We start from the raw sequence: 15,237 nt of genomic DNA, 5'->3' as shown, positions 1-15,237 counted from the left end.
ACGAGTTCATTTCGCATGAGCCCATTATCATCTCATTTTTTTTCCTATATTTTATCGAATTTTAAATTTCTATCGAATGGATTTTTCTTTCATTATTTATGAAATTGTCAAGTAATTAATTTACTCGTAATGATATATAATTCTTGGATGTTGAAAATTTGGGGGTCACGGTGGAAGCCTGGCTGTTGACACCGACATCAGATAGTGTGTCACCGATGGTGAGATAAAGATGGTCAGTCCATGGGTGCAGTACGAGGTCATGCTCAGTCGTCACACGCAGACCTTAATCCACAGTTGCTCGCCTCTGACATCGACGTAAGGGTACATCACGTGTAAAGGACACGCCGATCCGATTATGGCAGTCATAGTCAAGGGTGGCTCTGTTTATGAATACGACTCCAAGGGCAAGGGTCTAGCCACAGAGGGAGTGACCAAGTCGTGAGTGGCGATAAGGAATTGATAGGGAAATGAGTAAGTTGGAAAAGGGAAGCGGCATCATTGGGGAGGACGGGCGGAAGACGACGAACATAATTAGTAATTAGGAAAGTCAATATTCTTAGTACATCCCATTTGCATTTTTTCTATTCATGAAATAAAATTAGTATATAATTATTTTTTTTAAGGAAGGATTTAAAATGATATTTAGTGTAAAAAAATAATTAGAATGTGTTTATTGATTCGGAGAAGGGAAAAACATGATTTTTATGATTTTTCTGCATAATTTATTCTTTGATTTACACTTGTGTATGTTATTTAATCAGAATAACAAACATGTAAGAAAATGAATGGTTGTTTAAAAGTCCATGGTAGTAAAAGGTGAAATCTGTTATCCTAGCGATTCCACATGATCGACTCCACGACCATATGTGAAGAGGTAAATCGGAAAACTGTAGTTGGCCAATGTGAAGGAGGACTTTTTTTTTCCTTGACTTTGCCGAGATTCGAATCCTTACCCTATGATAATAATTTTGCTCCGCACTAACCAACTCAACCTTGCCTCGGGACTTCAAAGTCTTCATACATGACCCTTGATGAGATCTACATGTGTTATTTTATGATTAATCATATGTTTGAGCTGGGCTACAACATAGTCAGTCCTTACATAAATTTAGCTACATTATCCTACCGTTTTCGGTCATAATGTACAATGATCCATTGGACTACGTAGTGTAGGAAAGTCAATTGCAAATCGAAAGAAGAACTCTTTACAAGCCATTTTGACATATCCCACTGCCCATTTATGTGTTAGAAAATTTGGCATTACAGTAAGATTGAAATTACATTTTAGGTAGAAACCTATTCAATGGCAATTTATTAAAGATAATGATTAATTCAATATGAACCAGAATACATAATCATGCATTCAGCCAAAGGCTTAGATCTTTAGCTCAACTCTAGTGGATCAAAATTGTAAAACTTTAGTAGCCACTCATCTTCTCAACGTATCTATGCATCTTGTTTACTTGTTCTTTTCGATAGAGTATGGAAGAATGTGTTTGAAAAAATTCATGAAGGAAGGCCTATAAGTTTTGATTTGTTGTGAATAATAGTCTTATCAAGTTCATACTCAAAGCCTTCAGCTAAGTTATGTATGATGCACATCAGCTACTAATCTTCTACATTCTACGACTTGATTGTAACACAACGCTGCTATCGTTCTCCAACATTGTTGGTGTTGGGATCTTAGATGGCTAGAGGGGGGGTGAATAGCCTCTTTGAAAAACACTAAACGTAAATTTCTTCAAGAACTTTGTTAGCACAGCACAGCGAAAATAGAAAACTAAAACGAAGGAAAAACAAACACACAGCAGACACAAGGATATACGAGGTTCGGGGATAACTTGCCCCTACTCCTCGGCGTGTCCGTAAGGAGGACAACTCCTTGATCTTTCGGTAGATCACACCCCGGACAAGATCCGGCTAAAGATGTCTCCTTCTCGGTGGAGCAACCTCTCAACAAAGTCTCAGTTGATTATAGATTTAAGCACAAGACTTACAGTGGCTGAGAAAAATATTAAGATGAGCTTACAGCCACGCGGAGAAGAGAACAGAGCAGAGAGCGCACAATCAACCTTCTCAGCAAGGAGCTCACCGCTTCACCAACTTGCTCTCTCGAAGGCTTGATCACAAAAGACAGAGAATTCAGAATTCCCTTTCTGAACTCCTCTTCTTCCTTCTTATGTCTCTCTGCTTTACTGGCTCGAATCACTGCCATCTGCAGAATCGCTGCTGCCAGCAAGGCGTAGCCAATCACCTCTCCTCCTCTTCTGATTCTCTGAACCCATGCCAATGGAAATCACTGGCGTCTCTGGATACCAACCAATGGGTAGAGGTCAAACTGAGCAGCCCAATCGCAATCAGATTTCGCCAGTGAACGTTGATGCCCCAAATGTATCTGTTGCAGCAAATTACAGTGAAAAGGGTACTTGTCTCCTTCTCTTAATGAAGCTTAATTTGAATCCAAACATGAGAATGTGACCTGCAACCTGCAAGCTAGAAAGACTCACAGCAGATGGTTAAAAACAGATGGTGAAGACAAATACGGCAATCAGAAAAAGTACATGCAAAACAAACAATACTGTGGATCGGTCTGCAGACTCCACGTGAATCTCTCGATCGGTCTTGGACCGATCAGAACTAATCTGATCGGTCCCGGACCGATCGATAACGCCTTGAAAATACGCGCGGCTCGATGCGGACCGATCAGCTAATCTGATCGGTCCCGAGACCGATCGGATAGCGTTCTTCCCAAAGCGCTTACGACTTCGATCGGTCTCGGACCGATCGGAATATCATGAGGCTGCGATGGATTTCGATCGGCCCGCATCGATCGCAAACGTCGAGCCATCGACATTCTGATCGGTCGGCACCGATCGGTATAAAAGCCACCGATCGGTCCGCACCGATCGGTGTCCAGTTTCCATGGATCGGTCCGACCGATCCAGCTTCTTGACGCTCCGAGCCCTCTCGACCTAGTCCGAGAAACGAGCTCCCTAGCTCTCTCCGACTTCATCTGGTCCTAGAGAACGAGCCTACCGAGCCCTCTCGACTTCGCATGCCAAGCTTCCTTCTTGGACTTTTCAACACCGGATGTCCGATCACCCTTGATCCATCTGGATTTTCCTTCAGCTTCACTCACCGGGACTTGCACCTAGCTTCACTCACTAGGGTTTTCACCGGCTTCACTCACGGATTTCCCAACCGGCTTCACTCACGGGACTTTCCAACCGCCTAACATCCCAGTTAGGACTTTCTCAATCAGTCAACCTAGTCAACCTAGATTAGTAATTAACCTGAGTTAAATATCTGATACAAACTTAAATCGGTGTCAACAACAAAACAACATCCGTGGAGATCAACAATCTCCCCTTTTGTTGTTTGACAACACGATTTAAGTTTAGATCGAAATGCTCATATACCCATAATTTTAGGGAAATCGGGATCCTCCCTAAGACGGATACACCACCAAGTCAATGACGGGAATCAAGATCCTTCCCGTTATCCTCTCCCCTAAAATCAAGCTTTCATACATTTCTAAACTTAGGTATCCTCTCCCCCTTTGTCAAACACCGAAAAGGTGCAAATGAGGTGACAAAAACTCAAAAGGCTCCCCCTTAATCCATACTGCCTTCTCTTAACTGACCTAGAGTTCCCTCTAAGGTCACAATACGACAGTAAGAAAGACAAAAGATACAATCAAATCATGGCATAGGAACAGCATAAAAACATAGAAAATGAAGCATAATAAGGAGCAAGCAAATATAAAACCGAGTAGCATAAATATATGAGTAGCATCAGAAGTACAAACATCCAGGTCCGACATAAAGACTAACAAATAACATCCAAAATACAGACAGCTAACAAACAAACTGTATCAATCAACATCCTCACACTGAGGAACACCGCCATCATCGGCAGGAGGGGTGAAATCCTGAGGCGGCACGCTGGAGGATGAATAGCCTGGGTAAGACTGCGGAGGCGGGTAGCGTGCCATCCATCCGAGTAGCAACTGCTGTGTCACCACCTGATGACTGCGCATATCATCGAAGCGCTGGTCAATATGCCCGCGCAGGTCATCGTAGCGCTGGTCTATCCGAATACGTAGTCCATCGAACTCAGCAGCCACCATCTCCTCGTGTCGATCAAAGCGACTCTCCAGCTCGGCGATCTGCCAGCGCAGATCAGGATCGGCCTCCCCCTCGTCAGCAGGAGGAGGAGCAGCAACAGGAGCAACCTGTCGTCGAGGTAACTCACCAAGTGCCCTCCCATCCTTCCACCTAACTGTCCCATCCTGTCCTAAGATTCCAGACTTGGAAAACACACGTTTCCCAAGTCGACAATCCTGCTTAACCATCTTTACTATCCTCCCCTTAGAGACATCAATACCCAGGGTCTCAAGCCCGTCAGTAATTACATGCCCAAAAGGCATATAGATGGTGTAACCGCTTGGCTCGCTATGGGATATGATAGAAGTATAGACACTCGACATGACATCAAAGTCAAGACGCCTACGCAACCCGTAAAGCATCAGACAATGATACGGTCGAATCTCTGCCAATGGTTTAGAAGTAATAGGGAGAAGACAGTTTGTAACAATTTTGAAAAGAATGTAATCAGGAGCAGAAAGGCCAAGGGCTGCAAATGTAGGAAAGTCGACATCTAACTCATCTAATCCATCTGGTCTCGGATGTCCAAAGAAGTACTCATTGTTGATACAGTCTGACCTGGATGGTGTTTTGCTGTTGACACTGATTTAAGTTTGTATCAGATATTTAACTCAGATTAATTACTAATCTAGGTTGACTAGGTTGACCTGATTGAGAAAGTCCTAACTGGGATGTTAGGCAGTTGGAAAGTCCTGGTGAGTGAAGCCAGGCAGATTGGAAATCCTGGTGAGTGAAGCCAGGTGAAAACCCTAGTGAGTGAAGCTAGGTGCAAGTCCTGGTGAGTGAAGCCAGGCAAGGGAAAATCCAGATGGATCAAGGGTGATCGGACATCTGGTGTTGAAAAGTCCAAGAAGGAAGCTTGGCATGCGAAGTCAGAGAGGGCTCGGTAGCTCGTTCTCTAGGACCAGATGAAGTCGGAGAGAGCTAGGGAGCTCTCCTCCGGACTAGGTCGAGAGGGCTCGACCCGATCGAGTCAGAAGTCGGATCGGTGCACCGATCCAGGAAACTTGACACCGGATCGCATCCGATCCGAAACTTTATACCGATCGGTCGCCGACCGATCAGAATTCGATGGCTATCGAACGCCATCGATCGGGCACCGATCGAATCGATCGAGCCCATCGTGATTTTACCGATCGGTCGCGGACCGATCGATCAAGGCTGATCAGGAGTTCATTGATCGGCCCGGAGACCGATCGAGGTTTTAAGAATGGGACGGCGACATCCGATCGGTCCGGGACCGATCGATTAGTGCTTGATCGGTCCGCATCGATCGAAGCGCGCACCTTCAAAGCGGCGCTGATCGGTCCGGGACCGATCAGATATTCTGATCGGTCCGCACCGATCGAGATGATCCAGCATGGATCGGCGCACCGATCCACGATTGTTTGTTTTGCATGTACTTTTTCCGATTGCGTATTTGTCTTCACCATCTGCTTTTAACCATCTGCGTGAGTCTTTCTAGCTTGCAGGTTGTAGGTCACATTCTCATGTTTGATTCAAATTAAGCTTCATTAATAGAAGGAGACAAGTACTCTTTTCACCGTAATTGCCTGCAGCGATACGTTTGGGGTTCACTGGCGAAATCCGATTACGATTGGGCTGCTCGGTTTGACTTCTACCCATTGGTTGGTATCCAGAGACGCCAGTGATTTTCATTGGCATGTGTTCAGAGAATCAGAAGAGGAGGAGAGGTGATTGGCTACGCCTTGCTGGCAGCAGCGATTCTGCAGACGGCGGTGATACGAGCAGAGAGACATAAGTAGGAAGAAGAGGAGTTCAGAAAGTTAATTCTGAATTCTCTGTCTTTAGTGATCAAGTCTTCGAGAGAGCAAGTTGGTGAAGCTGTGAGCTCCTTGCTGAGAAGGTTGATTGTGCGCTCTCTGCTCTGTTCTCTTCTCCGCGTGGCTGTAAGCTCATCTTAATATCTTTCTCAGCCACTGTAAGTCTTGTGCTTAAATCTATAATCATCTGAGACTTTGTTGAGAGGTTGCTCCACCGAGAAGGAGACATCTTTAGCCGGATCTTGTCCGGGGTGTGATCTACCGAAAGATCAAGGAGTCGTCCTCCTTACGGACACGCCGAGGAGTAGGGGCAAGTTATCCCCGAACCTCGTATATCCTTGTGTTTGCTGTGTGTTTGTTTTCTTTCTTTTTAGTTTTTCTACTTCCGCTGTGCTGTGCTAACAAAGTTCTTGAAGAAATTTCTGTTTAGTGTTTTTCAAAGAGGCTATTCACCCCCCTCTAGCCATCTAAGATCCCAACACTCATAAATCGAGTCAGATGAGACATCAAGAGGATGAGGCACGGGTTCAGGCAAAGAAGGATAGAATGAGAACACCGTCCCCGAACACATATGACAGCCTAAATAACCAAAGAAGGCAATTAAGCTGAAATCAATGTTTTGCTTAGCCACTCTTGATCTATAACTACCATCAATAGTCTGATGAAGGTTGTTATAGAATTCAGAGACTAGGTCAAAATTGATATCTCTCTCTAAATAGACCAAGGAATCAAGTTTATAGTAGGCTATGGTCTCCGTAATGGCTGGACAAAACTCATTCATGTATTTTCTATCGACTGATCTACATGGGAGCAATTTGAAAGTCCTTTCCTTGAAGGATTGTTCAAACTGTTGGTTGGGAAATCTTCCCGAATTGGATGGTTGAGGTCGGGAAGGAGCAGCAGGAGCTTTGGATTTATCTTTGGACTTGGAAGTACCCTCACCTACTGATTTCTTCCTAAGGGGACACAATGGGGTAAAATGGGGCAATGAGTGAGCACCGGAGCCATCAACAATTAAGAACCGAGACAACAAAACAACAGAAGATTCAGTGAGAAATGAAAACACAATGCCAAGTTCTTAGAGAGGTAAGAAGTTACCTTGGTGCCATTTGAACTTTAGACTAGGGCTTCCGAGGGCTAGAGCTTCGGCTAGGTTTGGCGTGCAAAGAGAAGAGAAAGGGTGGTCTGTGGGAAGAGTCGGCTAGGGTTTCGCGTGAATGAGGAAAAGGAGGGATCGGGAGGTTTTAAGGGTTTAGATGGGTGTACAGTGAAGAAATGATCGGACGGTTGTCCGATCAGAAGTATCCGAAGCCCCTGATCGGTCACCAGACCGATCAGGGAACCTCCTGATCGGTCTGTAGACCGATCAGAAAGTGATCAGTAGCATTCTGCGAAGCTGATCGGTCCCCGGACCGATCAGGGAACTTCCTGATCGGTCCGTAGACCGATCAGAGATCGATCAGTAGCCCAGTGAACTTCTTGATCGGTCCGTAGACCGATCAGAGATCGATCAGTAAGCCCCTAAGTCACAGACTTAACCAATGGAACCACTGATCGGTCTATGGACCGATCAGAAGAGCCCTATGCGTATCAGATTATCCTGATCGGTCCCTGGACCGATCAGTGAGGCGCACAAAAATAACCTGATCGGTCCTTGGACCGATCAGATTACAGACAGAAAGGTTGGGAGGTTTTTGGATCGGTCTGTCGACCGATCCATCTTCTCCTGATCGGGCTGTAGCCCGATCAGTGTCTGATACTGAAATTTTCAGTGATTTCAGTAACCGAAATCCTTAGATATGTTTGATAGTTCGTAGAAGTTTCTCCAGTAAAACTTTCAAAATCAATATCTAGAACCCTGAGAATCTACAAGCATAACTATGTCCTAACGATGGGCTCTTATGGTGTGAATTTGTTTATAACTTGAGACTTTCAAATTCGACCACAAACACTGAGATTTCAGACAAGTTTCAAGTTTGTCAAAATAGACAACTCAAGGTTAAAGACTGAAATCTTCAACCTTGCTATGTTCAATCCCAAATTTGGCAAAATATGTCCAAATTTCTATCATTATTTCAATGACTTATCCTAGTTTCAATCAAAATCACGAAAGGTATCGATCAAAGGTATCAAACATTCCAACAATCAAGGTTACATGATTTATAGGGAAAAGTCCAACCAAGTTTCCTTGGTTGGAATATATGAGTAAGATCTAGGAACCAAATACACATGAATTATGTAATAGTTTTCCCAATACTCAATTAATGTCTCTTCAACCTAATTATTCAAGGGATGCATGATACATTTTGAATAATTTGGTTGTTCCTAGCATCTCACCCCATTTCTAGCAAACAAAAATATTTTGTTAAACCTTATAGTTTGTGTGAGATGTTCCCAAGTTGCCCAAAATATTGTCCCAATTACTCTTGTCATTTTAATAGTCCTTATTGATCATGGTGAAGTTCTAATGACCTAAGGAGCCAAACACATTCCCAACTCCCTCCTTAAATGACTAAATTCATTCTCCGGAAGGGGTTTGGTAAAAATATCAGCTAGGTTTGACTTTGACTCAACATATGTGAGTGCAATGTCTCCCCTAGCTACGTGATCTCTTATGAAGTGATGACGCACTTCAATGTGTTTGGTCCTCGAATGATGGACTGGATTTTTAGTTAGGTTGATCGTGCTAATGTTGTCACATAGCACTTGTACACCCTTATAAGAAAGTCCATAATCCTCTAGGGTGTGTATCATCCACAACAATTGTGATACACTCTCTCCCATGGCAATGTATTCAACCTCGGTCGTGGAGAGAGCAACACAATGTTGCTTCCGACTTGACCAACTAACTAAAGATGAACCTAAAAATTGGCAACCCCCACTAGTGCTTTTCCGATCCAATTTGCACCCAGCATAATCGGAATCGGTATAGCCTATCAAGTCAAAAGACTCTGTACGAGGGTACCATAGACCTACTCGAATTGTGCCCTTAAGGTATCTCAATATTCTCTTAACTGCAATTAAATGAGATTCCTTGGCACAGACTTGATATCTAGCGCACATGCCCACAGCGAAAAGTATGTCCGGTCGACTAGCTGTGAGATATAGAAGACTACCAATCATGCTTCTATATTGCGTTAGATCAATTGGTTTTCCACTCTCATCATTGTTAAGGCGAGTGTTTGTCGCCATTGGAGTGGACACTGTATGATCGAAAAGAATTTAGATATCTCCACAATAGCATGATATTGTCCACTTTGGGCCTAGACCCTCATGGCTTTGCTCTTGGGCTCTCCCCAAAAGGCTTCATGCCAATGGAGATATCTTTCTCTTATAAACCCATGATCTTTTCCATGTGTTTTCAATATGGGACTATGTTTGCAACCTTGCAACCCCAACAATCCCCCCCTCAAACAAAGGACCATGGGCTTCCCACGTCCGATCCTTGACCCACCAGGTCTTCCTGCTCCTCGGTCTACCCGACCTACTAGGACTTCCTGCCCCTCGGTCCACCCGACCTACTAGGACTTCCTTGCCTAGCCGCAACTAGGACTTCCTGCCCCTCGGTCCACCCGACCTACTAGGACTTCCTGCCTGGTGTCTGGTCCTCTTGATCCGAACATAGGAGCCTCCACTTTCTTTGTTCGAGGTCAATATTGTACTCACATGGTTCAATCAGACCATAGCTCTTGTGCACAGTCGGCGGTTAAACCTTCTGGCAGTCCGGGCTCTGATACCAATTGTAGGATCGAAAAGAATTTAGATATCTCCACAATAGCATGATATTGTCCACTTTGGGCCTAGACCCTCATGGCTTTGCTCTTGGGCTCTCCCCAAAAGGCCTCATGCCAATGGAGATATCTTTCTCTTATAAACCCATGATCTTTTCCATGTGTTTTCAATATGGGACTATGTTTGCAACCTTGCAACCCCAACAGACACTTCCTTAGAGTCACTCATATTGAATTTTCTAAGCATCTCTTGAGTGTATTTCGTCTGATGGACATAAATGCCATCTCGAGTGTGTTTGATTTCAAGTCCAAGGAAGAATGTCAATTCTCCTACTAGACTCATCTCAAACTCACTTTCCATGTGAGAGATAAATTCATTCAAATAGCCCTTGTTATTTGAGCCACAAATTATGTCATCGACATATACTTGGGCTACAAAAATATTTTCACCATCTCTACGCAGAAATAGTGTTGGGTCTATTTGGCCTCTCACAAAACCCTTTTCTAGTAAATATGTTGACAACCTTTCGTACCAAGCTCGTGGTGCTTGTTTAAGCCCATAAAGTGCTTTCTTGAGCTTGTACACGTGGTTTGGAGCTTCGGTATTCACAAACCCCGGTGGTTGTTCAACATAGACTTCTTCTTTAATAAAACCATTTAGGAAGGCAGATTTAACATCCATTTGATAGAGTTTGAAACCTCTATGTGCAAAAAAAGCTAGCATCAACCGAATGGACTCTAATCGTGCCACGGGAGCATAAGTCTCATCATAATCGAGACCTTCGACTTGACTATAGCCCTTGGCTACAAGTCTTGCCTTGTTTCTTACAACTTCTCCCTTTTGATTTAACTTATTTTTGAAGACCCATTTAGTTCCAATAATGGTGGTCTTTTTCGGTCTAGGAACCAAGTCCCACACTTGGCTCCTTTCAAATTGACCTAATTCGTCTTGCATAGCTATGATCCAATCAGGATCGCGCAATGCCTCATCAACTAATTTTGGTTCAATCTCTGAAATCAATGCGACTTCACTAGACTCATTTCTAAAGAATGATCTAGTCCTAACCCCTTGTTGGATATCTCCCACAATTTGGTCTTGGGGATGACTAGTGGCTATCCTAGATTGTCTTGGTGTTGGTGGTGCCTCATGAATGGTCTCACTCGGCACAGGCGAGGACTCAATATCAGGCAAAAGATCAAATTGAGTTCTTTGTTGCCTTTGCTCATCAACATCAGAGTCAACTTCGACTCGTTCTTCATTTTGATCATTCAAACTTAGATTTCTAAGTTCAAATTGAATTTCTCCTACATCCCTTGGTTGATCATTTAAGTTAGGGATTTCTTCAAAGGCTACATCAGAGGACTCTTCAATCAATTTGGTCCTATTGTTGTAGACTCGATAGGTTTTGCTGGTAAGAGAATACCCGACCAGTATCCCTTGATCAGCCTTAACCGTGAACTTCCCAAGATGGTCCTTGGTGTTCAAAATAAACACCTTACAACCAAACACCCTAAGATGTTTAATTGTAGGTGGTTTCCCAAACCAAAGTTCATGGGGAGTTTTTCCTAAAAACCTATGTATTAAAACTCGATTTTGCACATAGCAAGCTGTATTCACAGCTTCAGCCCATAAGTAGCTCGGTAGTGAGTACTCATTGAGCATGCTTCGTGCAGCCTCTTGTAAGACTCGGTTCTTTCTCTCCACAACCCCATTTTGCTGTGGGGTCCTTGGAGTAGAGAACTCATGCCTATATCCCTTCTCTTGACAAAACTCTAAAAACCTATGATTTTGAAATTCCTCACCATGATCACTTCTAATGGTTTTAATTGTTGTCGATTTTTCATTTTCAGTTCTTCTACAAAAGGAAATAAAAATATCTATAGTTTGGTCCTTATGTTTCAAAAAGAAAGTCCATGTGTATCTAGTAAAATCATCAACGATTACCAAGCAATATCTACTTCCATTCAATGATATTACACTACTGCAATCAAATAGGTCCATGTGCAATAAATCTAAAGCAGTAGATGTACTTACAATGCTTTTACCTTTATGAACACCTTTTGTTTGCTTACCCTTTTGACACGCATCACATAGTTTGGTCTTGTGGTACTTGATGCTGGGTAAGTCTCGCACTAATCCTTGGTTGGCCAACTTCCGGATGTTCTTCATGTTTACATGTGTCAACCTTCTATGCCATAGCCAAGACTCTTCTTCTTTTGACATAAAACACTTAATCAAAGCATTAGTAGCACTTTTAAACGATACTTGATAAATATTATCAACCCTTGTGCCTACTAGTACCGTGTCAAGTGTGTCAATGTGTTTAACCAAACATTGACTTGAATGAAATTCAATTGTGTAACCCGTATCACACAATTGACTGACACTTAGGAGATTAAAAGTCATCCCCTTGACTAGAAGGACATTCTTGATATGGAGACATTCGGATATATGAATGTCTCCAACTCCTACAACCTTAAGACTACCATTGTTACCAAATGACACATTACCTCTATTTTTGTTTTGAATGGTAGAAAATAGTGACTTGTCCCCGGTCATGTGCTTGGAGCATCCACTATCAACAAACCAAGTTGATAGACGCTCCCCCTTTACCAATGCCTACAAGACACGAAAGATAGATGTTTTAGGTACCCAAGTCTTGGGACCTAATGCATCTACAATGAAAGACTTAGGCACCCATGCCTTTGTTACCTTCTTCCTAGTCTCATGAACCCTAGAAACATGCGATCTATGAAATTGGGTTCTTGACACTAAAGAAATAAAGCTAGACTCCTTAGGTTGGTATCCTAATCCAGCCTTGTTGTAGACCGCCCTTTGGGCATTTAGAATCATGTCTAATGTCTTGGAGTTAGTTGAGAATTTCTCAAGCATTTTCTTGAGTTTCTCAACCTCACCCTTCAAGGCTTTGTTTTCATCTTCAAGGAGCTCTAGATGTAGGTCATCAACCTCATCTTCCCTAAGAGCTCTCAAGTTCTCTACTTCTTCTTTTAATGATTTATTTTCTGTTTTTGATTTTTTAAGCAAGGTAGACAAATGTGTAATAGTCTTATAGCATTTTTCTAAGTGAGAAGAGGTTACCTCTTCATCATCCGAAGATGATGAAGCCGCGGCTGATGTGCTTGAGTCATCACTCTCGGATTCGGACTCCTCCCTTGCCATGAGTGCCAATTGCCGAGTACTCTTCTCCTTCTTCTCTTCCTCCTCCGATGAGCTTGAGGAGGATTCATCCCAAGTGGCCTTGAGAGCTTTCTTCTTCTTGGCTCTTTCCTCCTTCTTTTTGGCCCGTTCCTCCTTCTTGAGTTTTGGACACTCACTCCGGTAGTGGCCTTTCTTGCTACACTCATAACATGTAACATTAGTCTTATCAATATTTTGATCATTAGATTTACCTTTTCCTTTATATCTCCTGCTTCTTCTCATGATCCTCCTCACAAAATTTGCCATCTCGCTTGATGATGATCCACCTTCATCATCGGACTCGGAGGAGGATGAAGATGAAGGAATCTCTTTCTCCTTCTTCTTTTCTCTCCTTCTTCTCCCATCCTTGCTCTTTTCTCCTGCAACCAAAGCTATACCTTTCTCCTTTTGACCTTTGTTAGCAAGTTCATGAAGTTCCATTTCACAAAAGAATTCGTCTAATTTAACAATGGAAAGATCCTTGGAAACCTTGTAGGCATCTACCATAGATGACCACAAGGCATTCCTTGGAAAGGATTTAAGAGCGTACCTTACTAGGTCACGATTCTCCACGCGTTCATCCACGGAATGTAAACCATTGATGATTCCCTTGAACCTCCCATGTAGTTCACTTACCGTTTCATTTTCCTTCATGGTGAGATTTTGTAGTTGATTCAAGAATAGGTCCCTCTTGGCTATCCGAGAATCTCGAGTTCCTTCTTGGAGCTCGATAAGCTTGTTCCATAAATCTTTTGCACTCGAGAATGGACCTACCTTGACGAGTTGGTCCTTGGCAATCCCACATTGTAAGGTGACAACCGCCTTGGCATCGGCTTGCCCTTTACGAGTTTGTTCAGTAGACCACCTTGATGAATCGAGTTCCTTACCTTCTTCGTCCTTCGGTGGTGTGAAGCCTTCCTTGACCGAGAACCACATGGAGATATCAGTCTTGAGGTAATACTCCATGCGGCTCTTCCAATACTGGAAATCTGCTCCATCGAAGAACGGTGGTCTGTTGGTGTTGAATCCTTCCTTCATGGCCATCTTGTTGCTCTTTGGAATGTTAGTCCAGATGAAGAGCACCAGGCTCTGATACCACTTGTTGGGATCTTAGATGGCTAGAGGGGGGGTGAATAGCCTCTTTGAAAAACACTAAACGCAAATTTCTTCAAGAACTTTGTTAGCACAGCACAGCGAAAATAGAAAACTAAAACGAAGGAAAAACAAACACACAGCAGACACAAGGATATACGAGGTTCGGGGATAACTTGCCCCTACTCCTCGGCGTGTCCGTAAGGAGGACAACTCCTTGATCTTTCGGTAGATCACACCCCGGACAAGATCCGGCTAAAGATGTCTCCTTCTCGGTGGAGCAACCTCTCAACAAAGTCTCAGTTGATTATAGATTTAAGCACAAGACTTACAGTGGCTGAGAAAAATATTAAGATGAGCTTACAGCCACGCGGAGAAGAGAACAGAGCAGAGAGTGCACAATCAACCTTCTTAGCAAGGAGCTCACCGCTTCACCAACTTGCTCTCTCGAAGGCTTGATCACAAAAGACAGAGAATTCAGAATTCCCTTTCTGAACTCCTCTTCTTCCTTCTTATGTCTCTCTGCTTTACTGGCTCGAATCACCGCCGTCTGCAGAATCGCTGCTGCCAGCAAGGCGTAGCCAATCACCTCTCCTCCTCTTCTGATTCTCTGAACCCATGCCAATGGAAATCACTGGCGTCTCTGGATACCAACCAATGGGTAGAGGTCAAACTGAGCAGCCCAATCGCAATCAGATTTCGCCAGTGAACGTTGATGCCCCAAATGTATCTGTTGCAGCAAATTACAGTGAAAATGGTACTTGTCTCCTTCTCTTAATGAAGCTTAATTTGAATCCAAACATGAGAATGTGACCTGCAACCTGCAAGCTAGAAAGACTCACAGCAGATGGTTAAAAACAGATGGTGAAGACAAATACGGCAATCAGAAAAAGTACATGCAAAACAAACAATATTGTGGATCAGTCTGCAGACCGATCCACGCTTTCTGGATCATCTCTGATCGGTCTTCGGACCGATCGGTCCCCAGACCGATCAGATAACGCTGTTTGAAAATACGCACAGCTCCTGATCGGTCTGCGGACCGATCAGGCACTAATCTGATCGGTCCCGAGACCGATCAGATAGCGTTCTTCCCAAACGCTTACAGCTTCCTGATCGGTCTCCTGACCGATCAGTAACATCACAGTAGGCTACTGATGGATTTCTGATCGGTCTGCAGACCGATCAGTAAACGTTCAGTAGCCACTGATCAATTCCTGATCGGTCGGCAGACCGATCAGGTATAAAGGTTTCACTGGATCGGT

The sequence above is a fragment of the Zingiber officinale genome, unplaced genomic scaffold (genome assembly GCF_018446385.1).
Source record: "Zingiber officinale cultivar Zhangliang unplaced genomic scaffold, Zo_v1.1 ctg229, whole genome shotgun sequence".
Classification (NCBI taxonomy): Eukaryota; Viridiplantae; Streptophyta; class Magnoliopsida; order Zingiberales; family Zingiberaceae; genus Zingiber; species Zingiber officinale.
Note: the sequence above shows the minus strand (reverse complement) of the source record.